We start from the raw sequence: 18,370 nt of genomic DNA, 5'->3' as shown, positions 1-18,370 counted from the left end.
ACCTAGATTTTTTTAGGTCATTTGGCTGTGAGGTGTTTGGTAGGAAACTCTCAAATTGAATGACTCTATATGAGCCCGATCTTCTGTGTAATTTGAACAATGTTAACTTGAGAAGGTTTCAAGTTCATAAAATGCATCATTTTGATTATGATAAGAATATGATTAAGAAATATTGGTAAATATAAAGCTGGAATTAGTAATGAGTGGCATATTCCTTCTTAATTCCTAGGGGCAGCTAGGTGGCGTAGTGGATAAAGCACGGGCCTTGGAGTCAGGAGTACCTGGGTTCAAATCCAGTCTCAGACACTTAATAATTACCTAGCTGTGTGGCCTTGGGCAAGCCACTTAACCCCATTTGCCTTGCAAAAACCTAAAAAAAAAAAGGAGTTAATATTCCCAATGAAGTCCTCTAAGGGTTAAAAATCATTAAAACAAAGACGGACTATTACTCTTAGACTATTCTTAGAAGAAAGAGGGAGAGAGTCCTTTCATTTCAAGTCAGGTACCCTCCTGATTCTGTTAGCGTGGAAATAGTGGACTATTTCTAGAGAGACCTTGCACTTTTAGTTAGTCACCTATTTTATGATAAAACTATCTTAACCTGGGAGAACAGTAGACTGTTCCCATAAGAAAAACCCTGCATTTCCATGAAGTTCATGAGACTCCTCTTGTTTGATGATAAGTAGACTTACTACAATAAGATAGTTATAATCCTGAAGGTTATTCTCACCATCTGGATGGTGAGGTGAGGTCATATTTTATGAAAGCCTTTCATTCTTTTCTTTGTTGCTGGGGTAGATTTTCACATGTAACTCTGAAGACTAACCAATGAGTCAACAGAGAGGGACAATAGGGAGGACTTAGGCCATATAATCTTGCTTGACTGTCAATTCGGGGTAGTTCCTTGATCTTCACTAGCTTTGTGAGACTTAGAGTGTGTCCTTTTCTTGAGAGAAGCCAAAATAAACTTTCTTTTTTGTTCAGAGGAGTCTCTATATTTTTTTAAGTGGGTTTTTTATCCCACACTATTAAAAATAAATTCATAAATTCATGTGGGGATTTAAAATTGTGGTGTTGATCACAAAACACTATCTGGCCCTAAAGGAAGACCCTAATTGAGTTTTCACAGATCAGTCTTAATTGATTTGAATTCAAAGAAATTTAAAACTTTTTAGTTTCCTCAAGGTGATCAGAGACTCACTAGTGCATTTCTATAGCAGCATAAGCCGCTACATGCATTTTAGAGGCTCCTTAGTGAAAATGGTGTGTGTGTGTGGGGGGAGACTTGAAACTTTTTTAAAAGGAAAATTCCCTTTTGTTTAAAAGAGAGAAAAAATGCTTAATCGAAATTTAGTCAGGTTGATTTTGGTCATTTTTAAGGTCAGTACTTGGGAGGAGTTTGAGTTAAATTGATCCCTCTGTTATGACCATGTGGCTTAAAGCACTATATGCTTCTACCCTCATTCCACTTTTAACCAAATTTGGGAGATGTAATTTAAGTGGAAATGTGGATTTATTTCTAGTGCCATAGAAAGCTGTATAGGAGCAAATTTTTAAGACTTTGATGAACTTTATTGAAATGCCTTTGAAATCAAGGAAAGTGGTATTTTTGGAAGTGTGGTAATTTGAATTTATTGCTTTGGGGGATCTATGTATATTACTTTAAAAAGACTTCATTTTGCTTTAAGATAGAATCACTGAGGGGAGGCTAGGTGGTATAGTGGATAAAGCACCAGCCTTGGAGTCAGGAGTATCTGGGCTCAAATCCAGTCTCGCTTAATAATTACCTAGCTGTGTGCCCTTGGGCAAGCCACTTAACCCCATTTGCCTTGCAAAAATCTACAAAAAATAGATAGAATCATTGAGATCTTGTTACAGGTTTCCAATTAATGTAATGTTTAAGATTTTATGGTTATCTTTTTAACATCAGGAAAATTTACTGAGAAAGAGAAATACTCTCAGGAGAAAAATGTTTGGTAAAAGATATGTATTGGGTCCACTAAATTCTCTAATCTATAAACTAATTTGTTATGATGTTAAACCTATTAATGATAACAATTATATCGAACCTATTTTAATTAATGAGACTCTGGGACTTCAAGTATTCTCTTGTTAAGTTTTTGAAATGTGAATGGTCCTTTTCTATCACAATTGTAAAGTTTTGCTATGTGAAAACCAGTGAATACCTAGGCAACATCTCCCTCAAGGTTTCTTTTGGTCTAGGAGGTTTGTGAAAACCTTTGTCTTCTACCACATGTTTATGGAAGGCAATATATGTATAAGACATATAAGTGGCTTACTTAACATCTGTCATCTGAAAATAAGAAAATGTATCTATTTGTCATGGGGTTTTGAAATTATCATATGTAAAAGATTAATTCTTTAAGAATCTCATTTTCTTTTTTGAAAATTGAAGTGTATTTGGGATGAGATAAATAAATGTGTAAAACAAAAATATAAAAGATATTAAGTTATTAGGTTAACTTTAGTTAAGAAGACTTTTTTGTTGTTTTGCTTTGCTTTAAGGGATTGAGATGTCAGCATAGAAACCTTATGCTTAATGCATTTTTAATAATTATATGTTCAGTTTTAAAGAAGTCAAGATTGTGGATTTCTTCCCTCATGTTAATTGCAAACTCAGGGTGATCATGAAATTTGGTGGCACCTCAAACCAGGCATAGGTTGGGGAAATAAATAAACAGGAAAAAAAAGGAACCTGACCATAGACAATTACATTGGTCCCATGGAGGACAAAACACACACTCAGAAGATGAGAAAGTCAAGCTTTTGTATCTAAAGACTCCAAGTAATATAGAGGTTGGTCTCAGGCTATTTCAGAGATCAAAAAGGATTTTGAAAATTAAGTAAGGGAGATAGAGGAAAAATTGGGAAGAGAAATGAGGGAGATGCAGAAAAAACATGAAAACCAAGTCAACGACTTAGTCAAGGAGATCCAAAAAAATTCTGAAGAAATAACATACTAAAAATTAATTTAGGTCTAAACAGTTCAAGGGAAAAAACAGTTCAAAAAATTAATGAGGAGAAAAATACCTTAAAAAGCAGAACTGGCCAGATGGAAAAGGAAATAAGAAAACTCTCTAAAGAAAACAAATTCTTCAAATATAGAATGGAATTAAAGGAAGGTAATGACTTTGTGAGGAATCAAGACACAATAAAACAATATCAAAAGAATGAAAAACTAGAAGAAAACGTGAAATATCTCATTGAAAAAACAAGAGATCTGGAAAACAGATCTAGAAGAGGAAATTTAAAATTTATTGGACTACTTGAAAGTCATGATCAGGAAAAGAGTCTTGACTTCATTTTTAAAGAATTTCTACAGGAAAATCATTGTGATATTCTAGAAGTAGAGGGAAAAATAGAAATTGAGAGAATCCACCAATCTCTTCTGGAAAGAGGTCCAAAAGAATAACCCCCAGGAATATTATAGCTGAGTTCCAGAACTTCCAAGTCAAAGAGAAAATACTAACAGCAGCCAGAACAAAACAATTCAAATATTGTGGTGCTGTAGTCAGGATTACCCAGGACTTGGCAACATCTACATTAAGGGCTCATAGGGCTTGGAATATAATATTCTGGAAGGCAAAAAGAACTTGGAATGCAACTGAGAATCAACTCTCTGGTAAAACTGAACATCCTCTTCCAGGAGAAAAGATGGATTTCTCATGAAACAGGGGAAATTCAAATGTTCCTGTTGAAACCATACCAGAGCTGAACAGAAAGTTTGATCTTCAAGTACAGGACTTGGGTGAAGCATAGTGAGGTTGGACAAGAAGGATAAATTATGAAGGATTTAATGATGATGAACTGCATGTATTCCTGCATGGGAAGATGATACAGATAGTACTCATATGAACCTTCTTATTTATTAGAGCAGTTAGAAGGAGTTTTTAGTAGTCGAGACACAGGAGTGAGCTGAATTTGAAGGTATAATATATTTTTAAAATGGAGTCAATGGGTGAAAAGGAAATATACTAGGAGAACGGAAAGGAGAGGTAGAATAGACTAAGATATTTCATGTAATAATCAGATAGTCAGATGTAACACATTTTCTTTTTTACTTTTTTGCAAGGTGGTGGGATTGGATGGCCTGTCCTGGACCATAGGGCTGGGTGGTTGCTGGGTCTCTGGGGGTAGACTTGGGGCCTCTTGGCTCCAGGGCCAGTGCTCTGTATGCTGTGTGATTCGGCTGTGGGACAGCACACTTTTTATGAGGCACAGAGTGAAAGGAGAGAGGAAATACAATAATTGGTAGTGGGGAGAAATGGATGGAGGGAATTACAATCAGCAACATCAACTGTGGAAGTAACTTTTCTGATGGAGTTATGATAAAGAATGTGATCCACCTCAGAGACAGAGCTGATGGTATCGGAACACAGACTGAAGCACATTTCTCTTTCTTTCACTTTATTTATCATGAGGTTTTTTATTTTTTTTGGGGGGGGATTATGTTAACTCTTACAAGACTATTTTAGTAATGTATAAATAAATAAAAATTGTAGATTAAAAAGGAAATAAAGCACCTAAATAGTTGGAGAGATATTCAGGACTCATGGCTAAGCCATGACAACATAATAAAAATGATAATACCACCAAAAAATTAATACATTCCTTTAATCTTTGTTGCGTTGATTTTGTTTGTCAAAAACTTGTCAATTTAATGTAATTAAAATAATCCATTTTTGTCTTTTATGATATACTGTATCTCTTTTTTACTCCCCTTTCCCTAGATCTGACAGAAAAAAACTATTCTTTGTTCTCTTAAATGGCTTATGATATCACCTCTTATCCTAAATCCTGTACTCATTTTGACCATATCTTGGAATAGAGTGTGAACTGTTAGTCTTTGCCTAGTTTCTGCAATACTATCTTCCAGTTTTCCCGGCAAGTTTTATTGAAGAATTCTTATCCCAGAAACTTGAATCTTTGGGTTTATCAAACAGTAAATTACTATAGCCATTTACTACTGTTTCTTTTGCACTTAGTCTTTTCTGCTGATCTGCCACTGTATTTTATAACCAGTAGCAAACAGTTTTGATGGTCGATGCTTTATAATATAATTTTAACTCTGATATGGCTAGGCTGCCTTTCTTTGCATTTTTTTCATTAATTCCCTTGATAGTTTTGGCCTTTTGTTCCTCCATATGAATTTAATTATTAATTTTTTCTAGCTCAATAAAGTAATTTATTAGAAGTTTGATTGATATGGCACAATTTAGTTACAACTGTTATTTTTATATTATTAGCTCAGCCTACCCATGACCAATGGATATTTTCCCAGTTATTTAAATTTGATTTTTTTTGTGTGAATAGTGTTTTATAGTTCTTTTCATATGGTTTCTGGTAGACTCCCAAGTATTTTATGTTATCTATGGTTACTTTGAATGGAATTTTTCTTTTTCTCTCTTGCTTCTGTGACTTGTTAGTAATGTATAGTAATGCTGATGATGTTTTTGGGTTATTTTATATCCTGAAACTTTGCTAAAGTTGCTAATTGTTTCAAGCAGTTTTTAAGTTGATTTTCTAGTATTCTAACTATACCATCATATCATCTGCAAAGAGTGAGTTTTGTTTCTTCATTGCCTGTTCTAAGTTCTTCAATTTCTTTTTCATCTCTTATTATTAAGGCTAATATTTTTAATACAATATTGAATAATAGTAGTGATAATGGACAACCTTGTTCCATCCCTGATCTAATTGGGGGTGTTTGTAATTTTACCCCATGTTGATGTTTTAGATAGATATTGTTTATTGTTTTAAGGAATATTTCATTTATTCCTATACTCTCTAGTGTTTTTAATGAGAATGGGTAGTGTATCTTGTCAAAAACGTTTTCAGCATCTGTTGAAATAATTATATGATTTCTTTAAGTTTTGCTATTGATATGGTCAATTATGATGACAGTTTTTGTAATATTGAACCGTTCAACCCTGCATTCTTGGTATAAATCCTGCTTGATCATATATTATGTTAATATTTTATTTAAAATTTTTGAGTCCAATTCATTAGGGAAGTGGTCTATAATTCAATTTTGACCTTTCTTGGTTTAGATATCAGCATCTTATTGGTGTCATAGAAGGAATTTGATAAAACTACTTTTTCACCAATTTTTTCAAATAATTTATATAGAATTGGAACTAATCATTATTTGAATGTTCGGTGGAATTCATTTGTGAATCCAATTGGTCTTGTGCATTCATCTTTTTCATTTTGATACTGGTAATTTGATTTTCTTCTTTCTTTTTTTTAATCAAATTAACCAAAGGTTTAATTTATCTTTTTTATTGTTGTTTTAATAAAACCAACTCTTAGTATTATTTATTAATTCTAGTTTTCTTACTTTTGAATTTATTAATTTCCCCTTTGATTTTCAGAATTTCTAATTTGGTATTTAATTGGGGATTTTTAATTTGAGCTTTCTCTCGCTATTTTAGTTGCATCCCAATTCATTGATCTCTTTTTCCTCTATTTTATTTATGTGTGCATTTTGAGATAAAAATATTTCCCATAATAACTTCTTTGGTTGTATTCTATAAGTTTTGGTATGTTGTCTCCTTATTGTCATTGTCTTGGATGGAGCTACTATTTCTATAAATTGTTGTTTGATCCATTCATTCTTTAAAATTAAGTATTTAGTTTCTAATTAATTTTAGATTTATCTCTCCATAGCCCTTTATTGATCTGAAAGAATGCATTTCAAAATTTCTGCCTTTTTGTATTTGATTATGAGGTTTTTATGCTCCAATATATGGCCAATTTTTGTGTAGGTGCCATGTACTGCAGAAAAAATATTTATATTCCTTTCTATCCCCATTTAATTTTCTCCAGAGGTCTATCATACCGAACTTTTCTTATATTTTATTCACCTCCTTAATGTCCTTCTTGTTTATTTTATGGGTTAGATTTATCTAATTCTCAGAGAAGTAAGTTGAGGCCCTCTACCAGTTGAGTTTTGCTGTCTATGTCTTCCTGTAACTCAGCTTCTCCTGTAAGAATTTGTATGCTATACCACTTGAAGCATACATATTTAGTATTGAAATTATTTTATTTTCTGTGGTACCTTTTAGGAGGAGGTAGTTTTCTTCTTTATCCCTTTTAATGAGATCTATTTTTGTCTGAGATAAGGATTGCTATCTCTACTTTTATCACTTCAGCTGAAGCTTAATATATTCTGTTCCAGCCATTTTTCTTCACTCTGTATGTATCTCTTCCCTTCAGATGTGTTTCTTGTGAGCAAAATATATTGTAGGAGCTTGTTTTTTTAAATTTTAGAAAGGTTTTATTTATTTTGAGTTTTGCAATTTTCCCCCCAATCTTGCTTCCCTCTCCCCCCCCACTCCCCACAGAAGGCAGTTTGTTAGTTTTTTCATCATTCCCATAGTATGCATTGATCTAAGTTGAGTGTGATGAGAGAGAAATCATATCCTTACAGAAGAAACATATAGTATGAGATTTAGCAGAATTACATAATAAGACAACATTTCTTTTTAAATTAAAGGTAGTAGTCTTTGGTCTTTGTTCAAATTCCACAATTCTTTCTTTCTCAGGATACAGATGGCAATGTCCATCAAAAACTGAAAGCAGATAGCAGAGTGGATTAAAAAACAGGATCCTACACTAATACATTGTTGGTGGAGCTGTGAACTCATTCAGCCTTTATAGAGAGAAATTTGGAATTATGCCCAAAAGGCAACAAAAATGTGCATACACTGTGATCCAGCAACACCACTACTGGGTCTATACCCTGAAGAGATTAAGAAAAAGGGCAAAACCATCACCTGTACAAAAATATTCATAGCAGCTCTGTTTGTTCTTTCTTTTTTAAATGCAGTCATCAAAGGGGCTATTTTGACCCTAATCCCATGGTTGATGCATGTTGAAGTGTATTTAAACACTACTCCTTTTGTTCTCCTGGGTTCTCCATGGTACTCCATGGAGTCCTGATTTGCAATTTCCTTGCCTCCATAAAGACCCTTGCCTTCATTACTGTAGCCTTTGTCTACTTTGAGTTGACACCTTTTAGAAAAATAAAAAAAAATCATTGTCTTTACATTTACATTTCTTTACATTCTCTTCAGTATCTTGAAGGTTAGACTAGCATATCACCCCCCAGAAGCTTCTAATAGGTTCCATGCTCTTTAAAACAAAGAACAGTGATCTTCCAACAAGCTTAAAATCCTTTTGTATTGACCTTCCTAGTTTTAGGTTTTGGAGCCTCCATGGACAACCATAGTCCTTCTATTCTATATTCCTTGAAATTTAAACTTATGAAATCTCAACTATAAAGTAGCCAATAACAACTAAATTTCGGGTCCTATAATTTTTTTTTTCAAAATTTCCAAATCATTTCTTTGCTCACCTTTAAGTGAGAAAGGTCTATTCATCTTTAGATGAGTGGGTGGGCAAAAGGCATAGAGATATAGCCAACTCTCTTTTATTTAAGAGAATCCGCTATAGCAATGACACTCTGTAAGCAGGGTGGCAGACTTTTAGCTACTGTGACCAGTTGTTTACTATAGTACTCCACTGGCATGTACCTATACCCATGCCTCTGTGTTAAAACTCTTACTGCATTTCCTTCCTTTTCCATTGCAAACTTAACAAAGGAAGAGCGTAATTAGACCTATGATGGAGGGCCAACTCAGTAACTAGTTCAGCTATAAACTGGAGATGCTTGGTTTGCCATTCTAGCTGGCTAATTTTAATATTCCATGACAGAGAAGGTTGAAGATTGTTAACAAAGTAAGAGAGAAACTGAGTCTGCTTTTCTCCTTCTTGATCATTCTTTAAATCAGAATTTGCATCAAAAACCTCTGCTAGATAATTAAAAAAATTGAACTACTGCTTCATCTAGTCTTTGAATAAATCTTTGATTTTTCTTTTAGTTTTTTGCAAGGCAAATGGGGTTAAGTGGCTTGCCCAAGGCCACACAGGTAGGTAATTATTAAGTGTCTGAGGCCGGATTTGAACCCAGGTACTCCTGACTCCAGGGCCAGTGCTTTATCCACTGTGCCACCTAGCTGCCCCTAAATCTTTGATTTTTAAAAAATCCCTTAGTTGGGGAAAAGTGGGATAGCCCCTATTAAAGTATTCTCTAAAGCTTTTGCATCCAGGTAGTACCTTTGCTGATCTGTTTAAGCTATCCAATTTGTCTCCTTAAATTTCTCAAAAGTGGAATTTACCTTAGCCTTTCTAGACCAATTCTTAATTTTCCACTTTCCAACTAAAGCTAAGATTAACTGGTGGCAAATGCCTGGGATTCCAAGGTAATAGGATTGAAGAGTATCCTTAAATTGTTCACTAAAACTTATTGGATCTTGGGGGGTTGGCGGGGGAATGTCAGGGAAATCTTTTTTTTAAGCCTGTAATTCACCTCTTTTCCATGAATTGAATTTTTACTATGGGACAGTATAAAATTTAATATCAAATGTAACGCATCCTTCTCCATCTGTAGTTGAAGTGGTTTGAGGGCAGGGTCTATTAATTGTTTTAAAAGGATAAATTTTGATAGGGTCAGGATTTGGGCTCTTATTTGGAGTTGGGAAACCTCAGGGAAAGAGAAGAGGTAACATAATGAGGAGATGGAATTGAAGAATAGAAAGAAGGGACAATGGGATAAATAGGAGAGTAGGAAGAGGATATAAAGGGATATTGGGTAAGACTAAATAGAGGAATGAGTAAAAATATAAGAATGAGATGAGATAGAAATGCAAGAAGAAAAATTGGGGTATAAAGAATAGATGGAATATTAGAGAGAGGAGAAGGAGATGAAATTGTAAAAGTAGGAGAAGAAATTGGGGAATAAAGAGAAGAGGTAATGGAGGGAAAGTATTGGGGAGATGAGAGGAAATAAGAGGAAGGAGAAGAAATTGGGGAACAAAGAGAAGGAATACTAGGGGAATGAGAATGAGATAAAATAGAAAAAAATTTGGATATAAAGAGGGGAAATAGGAGAAGGAGAAAGGGGAATTACAACAAGGAGGAAAAGAAGAAGAAAGAGAGAGAGGAGAAGAAATAGAAAAAAGAGAAGAAAGAGTGAGTGATGACTGAGGATGACTTTCAACAGGGAGAGGAGAAAAAGAGGTAAAGGTTTCCTTAGGACTAAGGAGGGTAGGATGGGAGGAGCAGATGATAGCAGGGTTTTACTATGAGTTAGAGTGGGATTCTTGTTTGCAGATGGGATGGATACACCAAAACCACAGTCTTTAGGAGGAGAAGTTAAAAAGGGCAGTGAATAAGAGGGAGGGACAGAAGTTGAAAGAGGAAGATAAGACAGAGCTTTTAGAGAGGGGAGAAGAGTGAATTTTGAAGACTCCAGCAGTTCTTTCAACTGAGGCTGGAGGAGAAAGATAAACTTAAGCAGTTGAGAGGCTTGGAGAAATAACTTCTCAATGGGAGGGGTTGTTGAAGAAACCTTTGGGACTAAAATCTTTTTATGAGTCTCAAGTGAAGAAATTTCAAGTTTGTGCTCTTTGTAGCAACTCACTAAACTTTTGATGGAAACATTCCCATTTCTTATTATTAATTTTTAAAATTAATTTTGTTTTGTTCAATTTAGTTCTTTTGAAAGATCCCCTATCTTGACCAAAATAATTTAGAATCATCACTTGTTAGTTTATACAGTTTATACAAAATGCATGATCATTAGTCATAATGTTCAGTCAAATAGAAAGCAGGTGTCCTTTCTTCTGGATCTTAGATTGTCCCATGATCAAATACAACAAACAATTAAACAACAAAGATTATAAACAGAAACAAAGGCCAAAAGACACAATAAGGTACTAAACAAAAAAAATGTGATATAAACAATGGACATATTACAATGCTGCCAAACAGAAAAATCCCTTGCTACTCATAAAAGTGTCACAACAAATCTATCCACTGGACACTTCAAAAAAGAACTACCTTGGGGAGGCTAGGTTGTACAGTGGATAGAGCACCAGCCCTGGAGTCAGGAGTACCTGAGTTCAAATCCGGCCTCAGACACTTAATAATTACCTAGCTGTGTGGCCTTGGGCAAAAACCTTACAAAAACTAATTAAAAAAAAAAAGAAATACCTCACTTAGATCTAGTGAAAAATTTTCAGCACCCACCCAGATACTTAAAACCAGGCAATTCTTGTCAACCTCTGAGATTCCCAAAACCAGAGGTTAAACTCCCAGATAAACTTTCACTTCAAAGAAAACAACAGTTCAAAACTAGAGCAACTGAGTAGAAAAATAGCTGACTCACCTTTAAAAAAGTCACTATATTGTGCCAGGTTAAAAGTCTGTCCTGGTTTTCTTAGGATCCCTTTTGGTGTTGCAGGAGGAAAAGTCTGTTTCCTTGTATAGATTCCATCCATGGCATCAAAAAAACTGTCAACTCTAAAAACTGTACACCTTAAAAATATAGGACTAAAATAAAATAACAGAAAAATATAGATTAGACATGAAGTTTTATTCTCTGGAATTTGCCATCAAACTGATAGGTGGAGATCATCTCCAAGATGATCACTGAACTGGGAAAGACACTTGGACTTTATACAAAAACAAAGAATTGGGAAAATCATCAACCATTCTTAATGGCCTAACATGAATATTGCACAATATTTCTTTAAACCATATTACTTGAACTCTGGTCATCTCTTCCTGGGAGGATAGTCTCAGCATCCTGTTCATTGTCTTCCTAAGTTTGTAATTAATATAGGGAGAGATACCTCGGAGTCTTAATTTTTTACTAGGTTACTGATATGAAGCCTGAGCATTCTCTAAAGAAAATTAATCTTTTACCATAATATAGTTTAGAGAAATTATTATTGTTCAACAATATATATTAGAAAATCAGTTAATATCTCTGAGCTTTCATGTCTTCATCTAGGTCACTACCCTAGGAAAGATTTCTAGTTTTCAATATAAGCCATTAAAACCTATAGAAGAACACTGCATCTATCAGTTTTGAAAAATTCCCATCTTCTTCAAAACTTTCCTATTATTGTCAAGGGAATCATCATCCTTATAATCACCTAGGTATATAATTATGGTAGTGTCATCCTTGACGGTAGCTCATTTTCCAGATGTTATCATTTCTATATTCCTATCATCCTTATGCTCACAGAGTAATTCTTCCAAGTTGTAATATTCAAAAGGAAAGTCTAGTTTTCAACAAAACCCACTAATACTTATGGTCAATGGATGTATGTTATTTAATGCTGCAATGTCAGTGACATAGCGATAACAACAACTGAAATACAAAATTTTAAAATTTATAAAAATTGGCATACATTCTATTATTTGATACTTATAGGAATATTTACTTTCTAAGTACTTTGTAGTCTTTAGAATGATTCTGTTACTTTTGGCCTGCTGGAATGTTCTGTAGGTTCAGAGTGACTGAACTTCTGGCTTTCCTTTTTTCTGCAATATAGCATTCAGTTCTCTGGGAGTGGAGTCACACAGTTACTTTTACTTCCTAGAATTTGTTCCATGCTCAGTCATAGCTAGTGTCAGTACTCACAACTGATCCTTGGATTCATAACTCTGGCACTGGCTGGTATACAATATAGCTGTCAGATAGCACTCCTTCTTATACTCTGCACTTGCTCAAGGATTCCCTGAGATCTCTTTCTTCTTCCTTGTCTTAGACTTCTCTCAGACTTGTCATGCTACATATAGGGAGAAAACTCTATCCATAGGAATAAAAGTTTTGTTCACTTTCTTTCTGTAGACTTTTTGTAAGACTTTTCTCTGTGTCCCCCACTCTGCTCTTCTCTACATTAGGCCATTATAGTCTATCTGTGGCTTTTTGACTACACCTAGTTAACTAAAAATGAAAGGCCACTCTATAGGAAATGTTTTCTACAAACAGCCTGGTATAGAGTTTAAATTTTTAAGTTAGCAATTTTTGTAAGAAATTTTAGAAGATCTTTTACTCCCAGGATAACTTTTTGAGATGGTGAATCCAGAAGTCATCTTCTTTCTCATTTCTTAGCTACCTTTGTCAAATCCTGGAAAAAGCCCAGGGACCTTTTTTTTTTTTTAACTTGGGAAGATAGTCTCTGATAAATTTTTTCTGTGGTTAGTTTTTATTTCAAAAATGGATTTTGACTTCACATTATGAAAAACATATTTTATCTGAATTTTAATCTTTTCCCTTTCTTTATAGGAAATAGATTTTCTTTAAAGTAACAGATAATTTTGTTCTTTCTCTTATATTCTATAATTTTTTATTTTGTTTTATTGTTTCTTTGGAGGGATAATAAGTTTATTTTGACTTGTCTTAATCCTACTGTTGTGTAATTTTTATTGACATGGTTTATTTCTTGAAAATCTGAATGCTCTTGTAGCAAGCATTGTGTGACACCCACATAGATACATATATATGTTCACACATATATGCACATTTATGCAATAAAATTGTGTTTACAAAAGAAAAAATATTATAGGTATTGTTTTCATGATTTGAATTCATGTCTTTTACAATACTGTTTTATTATTGTTAACTGAGTTCTTACTGAGTAATCTCTAACCTGAGCATGACAGAGCAAGTCAGAGATAGTGTCAGTATTCAGGTAGTAGTTTATTAATTGCTTTCTTTGCAAGGCACCCATTTACAAATCATGGGATTACTCTATTCCTTAGACCTCTACCTTTCTGTAGATTGGGCTGAGAATATATTTTTTGGGGGGAACTTGAGTGATCTTCCCAGTGTTGGAGTTTGCACCACTATAGTACTGGAGTTGGCACTGGTCTGAGAAAGAGTTCATGAGACATGTGCTCTTTCCCAGGCAAGTTGACACTTTCTTAGACAATGTACTGGCACAGTGGGCTAAGAGTTGGGAGATGCTCTAGCAAAGAGGCATCTGACATGCTATGCCCTCCTTTCTATAGGGAAAGAGGAGGCAGTGATGCAGGGGAAAGAAGAAGAGAATCTGAATGGAACAGAAAGAATTTGGGTGGAGATGTAAATTGACTCTTGAGATGTAAATTGACTTGAAGTAGAAAATTATGATTGTAACAGAAACAGTTGTAATGTTGGGTGGAGACCCTCCCCATTCTTAAAGTACCATTGATTCATTGTTTAATGTAAAATTTGTATCCAGATCTCCTTCAGTTTTACCCTCTACCTAATTCTGGGGCTAGTAAGAGAAAGGGAGTTCACCTTTTGCCTTCTAGATGAGAGGCAAGACATAAAACCTGAGCTGGCTTCCCTGTCAGGGATGCTCAGTCTTCTCTGACAATGGCCCAGCCAACACTGCTTGGCTGCTCTTTTATGTCTCTCTCTCTCTCTCTCTCTCTCTCTCTCTCTCTCTCTCTCTCTCTCTCTCCCCCTAGCTTTACTATGTCTTGTAACCTTTTAAATAAATTTTTGTTTTATTTCCACCCGTGCTTTCCCGAGTCTGAATAATGATTCCTCATAGGCAGAACTGAACCCAAGTGGGAGAAGAAATTCTTTGGGATAAAAATCCACTCAAAAAATATTGAGAGACTCCTCTGAGCAAAAAAGGGAAAAACCAATTTATTTACTTTTCTTGAGAGAAGGGCACACTCTTAAGTCTCCCAAAGTAGTGAAGATGAAGAAGCTGCCCGAATTGACAGTCAAGCAAGATTATATGGCCTAATGCAATCCCTGTTCCCTAACCCCCCTCTTCCAATCTGATTGGTTGGGATTTCAGAGTTGCAATCTTTATGCTAAAAAAATTTACCCAGTAACAAAGAAAAGAATAAAATGTTTTCATAAAATATTACCTCACCATTCAGATAGTGAGAATAACCTTCAGGATTATGATTATCTTAATGAAATAATGTTTTTCTAGTTTAAAATAAGTTTATCATAAAGTTATGAACTTGTCTTGGAATGCAAGGTCTAGGAACAATCTACTATTCTTTTAGTTAGTAAAAATAGCCTTATGGAGAAAACAGGTGGTGTTACAAGTCTCATTTGGAAGTCTTTCTTCTAAGAATAATGGTTTGATTTTCTTAATATTTCTTAACCCTGAGAGCACTTCACTAGGAATTTTAACCCTAAGACAGTTTTATTGGGGATATTCCACTCAAAATGATCTCAGACAAATAGTTGTGGACCTGGAGGTCAGAAGTCAGAAGACCCCCTAACAGAGCTACCACACATGTTTGAAAAAGGCTTTCTGCTTATCAAAGAATACTCTAGATACTGGAAGCAAGCACTTGACTGATCTTTGCATGGTGTTAAAAGATAATCCTATTTAGCATATTCTGATAACAAAGATACAGGAAATCTGGACAAGCCCACCAAACAGGACAATACAATGATTATATCACTTGCAGGAATCCTGTGGGAATGCCTAAACTGATTGTATAGTTTTGGGGTCCCATTACTATTGTACAATACAGTTTATACTGCTTCATTTCACTTAAAACAGGCAAAAGAATGTAGGACTTGTCATGAGTGAAATTACTATTTTGCTTCCACTGTTTCCCAGGTCCAGAGACTGCCTATGAAAAGGATCTCTAGAAACTAAATTATAATTATTATTATTAAATGCATTTTACATATCATATTAATTAATATGAAAATTATAACTGTTGACATTGTTTCAGTATAGGCTATTTACTGTTGTTGAATGCAATCATCAGAGGGGACTACCTGATTCTTATCCCAATGATTCCGTGGTTGCATTTGGTTTGAATGGGTTTCAACCAGTCTTGTGATGAATCTGGAAATTCCCAGTTGTGCACCTGGAGTCTGCTATTCAGATCTCACTACTCCCTGAGTTTCCCTGGCCTTCTTTATAATTGTTTCTTTTTAATTATTTTGCAAAACTACTTATGTAATAGTTTTTCTAAGTTGTGTCTACTGTTAGAATCCTTCCCCTTCTGCCCTTCCCAGATACTGCAGCCCTTTGGTGGTGCATGGGATACAGAATTGTGATTTCCTTTCCTCTAGTTGTTTGCAAGTCCTCTTTATTTCAGATCTAATGTTTGTCCTTCATTTTCTTTCTTTTTCTTTTTTAGGGTTTTTCAAGGCAAATGGTAAGTGGCTTGCCCAAGGCCACACAGCTAGATAATTATTAAGTGTCTGAGACCAAATTTGAACTTAGGTACTCCTGACTCCAGGGCCTGTGCTCTATCCATTGTGCCACCTAGCTGCCCCTGTCCTTCCATTTTCAAAGAAAACCAAGTGATTTGTCCAAGGTCACACAGCTAATGAGTACCAAGTGTCTGAGACTGGATATGAACTCCTTGACTCCAAGGCCAGTGCTCTATCCACTGTGCCATCTATTTCATATCTACATTTCTGGTGTCAGAAGTGATTTAAAGACTACTCATGCTGGTCACTATTTTCAACCTCACAAACCTGATAGTAGCCCAGCATCTTGATTGAATTTGACGCTTAACTAGGGAAATGGTTTCTCAAATCCCTAAAGATGTCTCTTTGAGTTTCTGGATTGGGGTTTGTTAAAAGACCCTGGACGATTTTGGGTCCTCTCCAACAGGTCCTGCCAAGGAAATGACATTTTCTCAAATTATGGACTGTGTACTTGTAAAGACTTGGATAACTGACAGAATTTAACCAAATATGACCTTTAGCACTGCTGGTTACAGTAGGTCTTTTCTGATCACAACAGAACCAACCTTTTTGGTTTACTCTTGTTCTACTGGCCCCCTGATTAAGGGCCCTGAGTGGGATGCCTTTTTCTTGAAACAACCAAGAGGGAATCTGAATCCAAACTTTTCTCTCCTCAAAGAAATAGCCAACAATTGAAAGAAAAATGAAAAGGAGGCTGAGAATAAGGCCTATGTCTTTCAAAACAAGTTCTCCAACTTAAAGAAGAAAGAACAAACCAAAAGTCAGGTTAAGGCTTTACACAGAGGTGTGGAATAACTTAAAGAGGACCTGAAGGATAGTCTTGAAAAGCCAGTCTCTTCAAAAAGTCCCCCTTCTCTTCCTCTTTATTTCCTTCTCTCCAGTTCTCTCTCCCTTATCTTCTGGGAAACTTTCTGAACCATCTGTTAATGTAGAACTAGAGAGATCAGAAACATAGTGAGGTGGGTGTAAAAGACATGAGGTGGGCATGCAAGGGTTAATGTAGAAGTCTGAATGGCCACTTTTCTACCAGCATTTCTTCGTGGATGTCTCATCAGTTTTGTGTAGGCATATGTATGTGTGTGTGTGTGTGTGTGTGTGTGTGTGTGCGCGCGTGTGTGCATGTACATGTGTGTGTGTGTGTGTGCGTGTGCATCTGTGTGCTTACATGGTTCCTTCCCCTGCCATCTTACTTCCCACTCCCTGATATCTCTCAACTTGGAACTATCAATCCCTAGAAGACTCATTGCAATTTCCTGCTGTTTCCCATTGATGGTCAAAAGGAACTGGTATGAAGAAAAATGCATGAAAGTCTTGTATCATGTCAACATCTGGTAAAGGAAATAAATAAAGTTGTGTAAGTTTATGTGGATAAATCCATCATAGGAGGAAGAGGAAAAATTGGAAAAACAATTATTAACTGTTTACAGTTCCATGGAAAATTCTATCATATATAGTTGGTAGAAATATTGACCTTTGCATTGGATTTCTTCTATTCATCTCATGACTTTATGTGAAAATTTTTATGACTTTTTAACATTAAGGAAGTAGAACAAGAAATAGCATTCAGAATAATCTGTGGATTATATTATCCTTATTATAAACCAAGACTTCAGGCTTCAACTATCATGAAAGGTTTCCATGGATTGATTTTATGTGGACATATTTAGCACCTGTTGATTTTTTTATCTACACTCTATTTGAACTCCAAGCAATGTATGGCCCAGTGTTTTATGTAGCCAGATGACTTTTTTTTTTTTAGGTTTTTGCAAGGCAAATTGGGTTAAGTGGCTTGCCCAAGGCCACACAGCTAGGTAATTGTTAAGTGTCTGAGGTGGGCTTTGAAGTCAGGTATTCCTAACTCTAGGGCCCGTGCTCTATCCACTGTGCCACCTAGCTGCCCCAGCCAGATGACTTTTTTTTTTAATTAAGGATTTTATTTATTTTTAGTTTTACCAGATGACTTTTTAATGGAAAAAGGTAGTCAGGGCTATTAGCAACTTTCTGGTATATTATAAATAGAATAGATTACACAAAAGTAGGATTTACAATTCCTTTGAGAGAAAAATGGATATTGCCATTTTTTCACAGTTCAGATAGTAGCAATTACAAATTTATTCAGACCACACTTACAACCTCTTATGAAATACTGACTTATTCTTGCAGTGTATATGTCTACTTTTCTCTTAGTTTGACATGACACTTTAATCAATTTAGTGATTCTGATACAAATAACAATTTTATTCATACTGGACTGCCTGAACAGTAAATGGTTTTATATATATATATGTATATATATGTATG

General features: G+C 35.0%; 1 pseudogene; it reads left to right on the top strand.

The window, feature by feature from the left end:
* The window catches only part of LOC141504462 (protein C-mannosyl-transferase DPY19L3-like), a 95,123-nt pseudogene that overhangs the window by 56,088 nt on the left and 20,665 nt on the right, over window positions 1–18,370 (top strand).

The sequence above is a fragment of the Macrotis lagotis genome, chromosome 1 (genome assembly GCF_037893015.1).
Source record: "Macrotis lagotis isolate mMagLag1 chromosome 1, bilby.v1.9.chrom.fasta, whole genome shotgun sequence".
Taxonomy (NCBI): domain Eukaryota; kingdom Metazoa; phylum Chordata; class Mammalia; order Peramelemorphia; family Peramelidae; genus Macrotis; species Macrotis lagotis.
The sequence above is the reverse complement of the archived record's forward strand: the minus strand, read 5'-3'. Positions and strand labels throughout refer to the sequence as shown.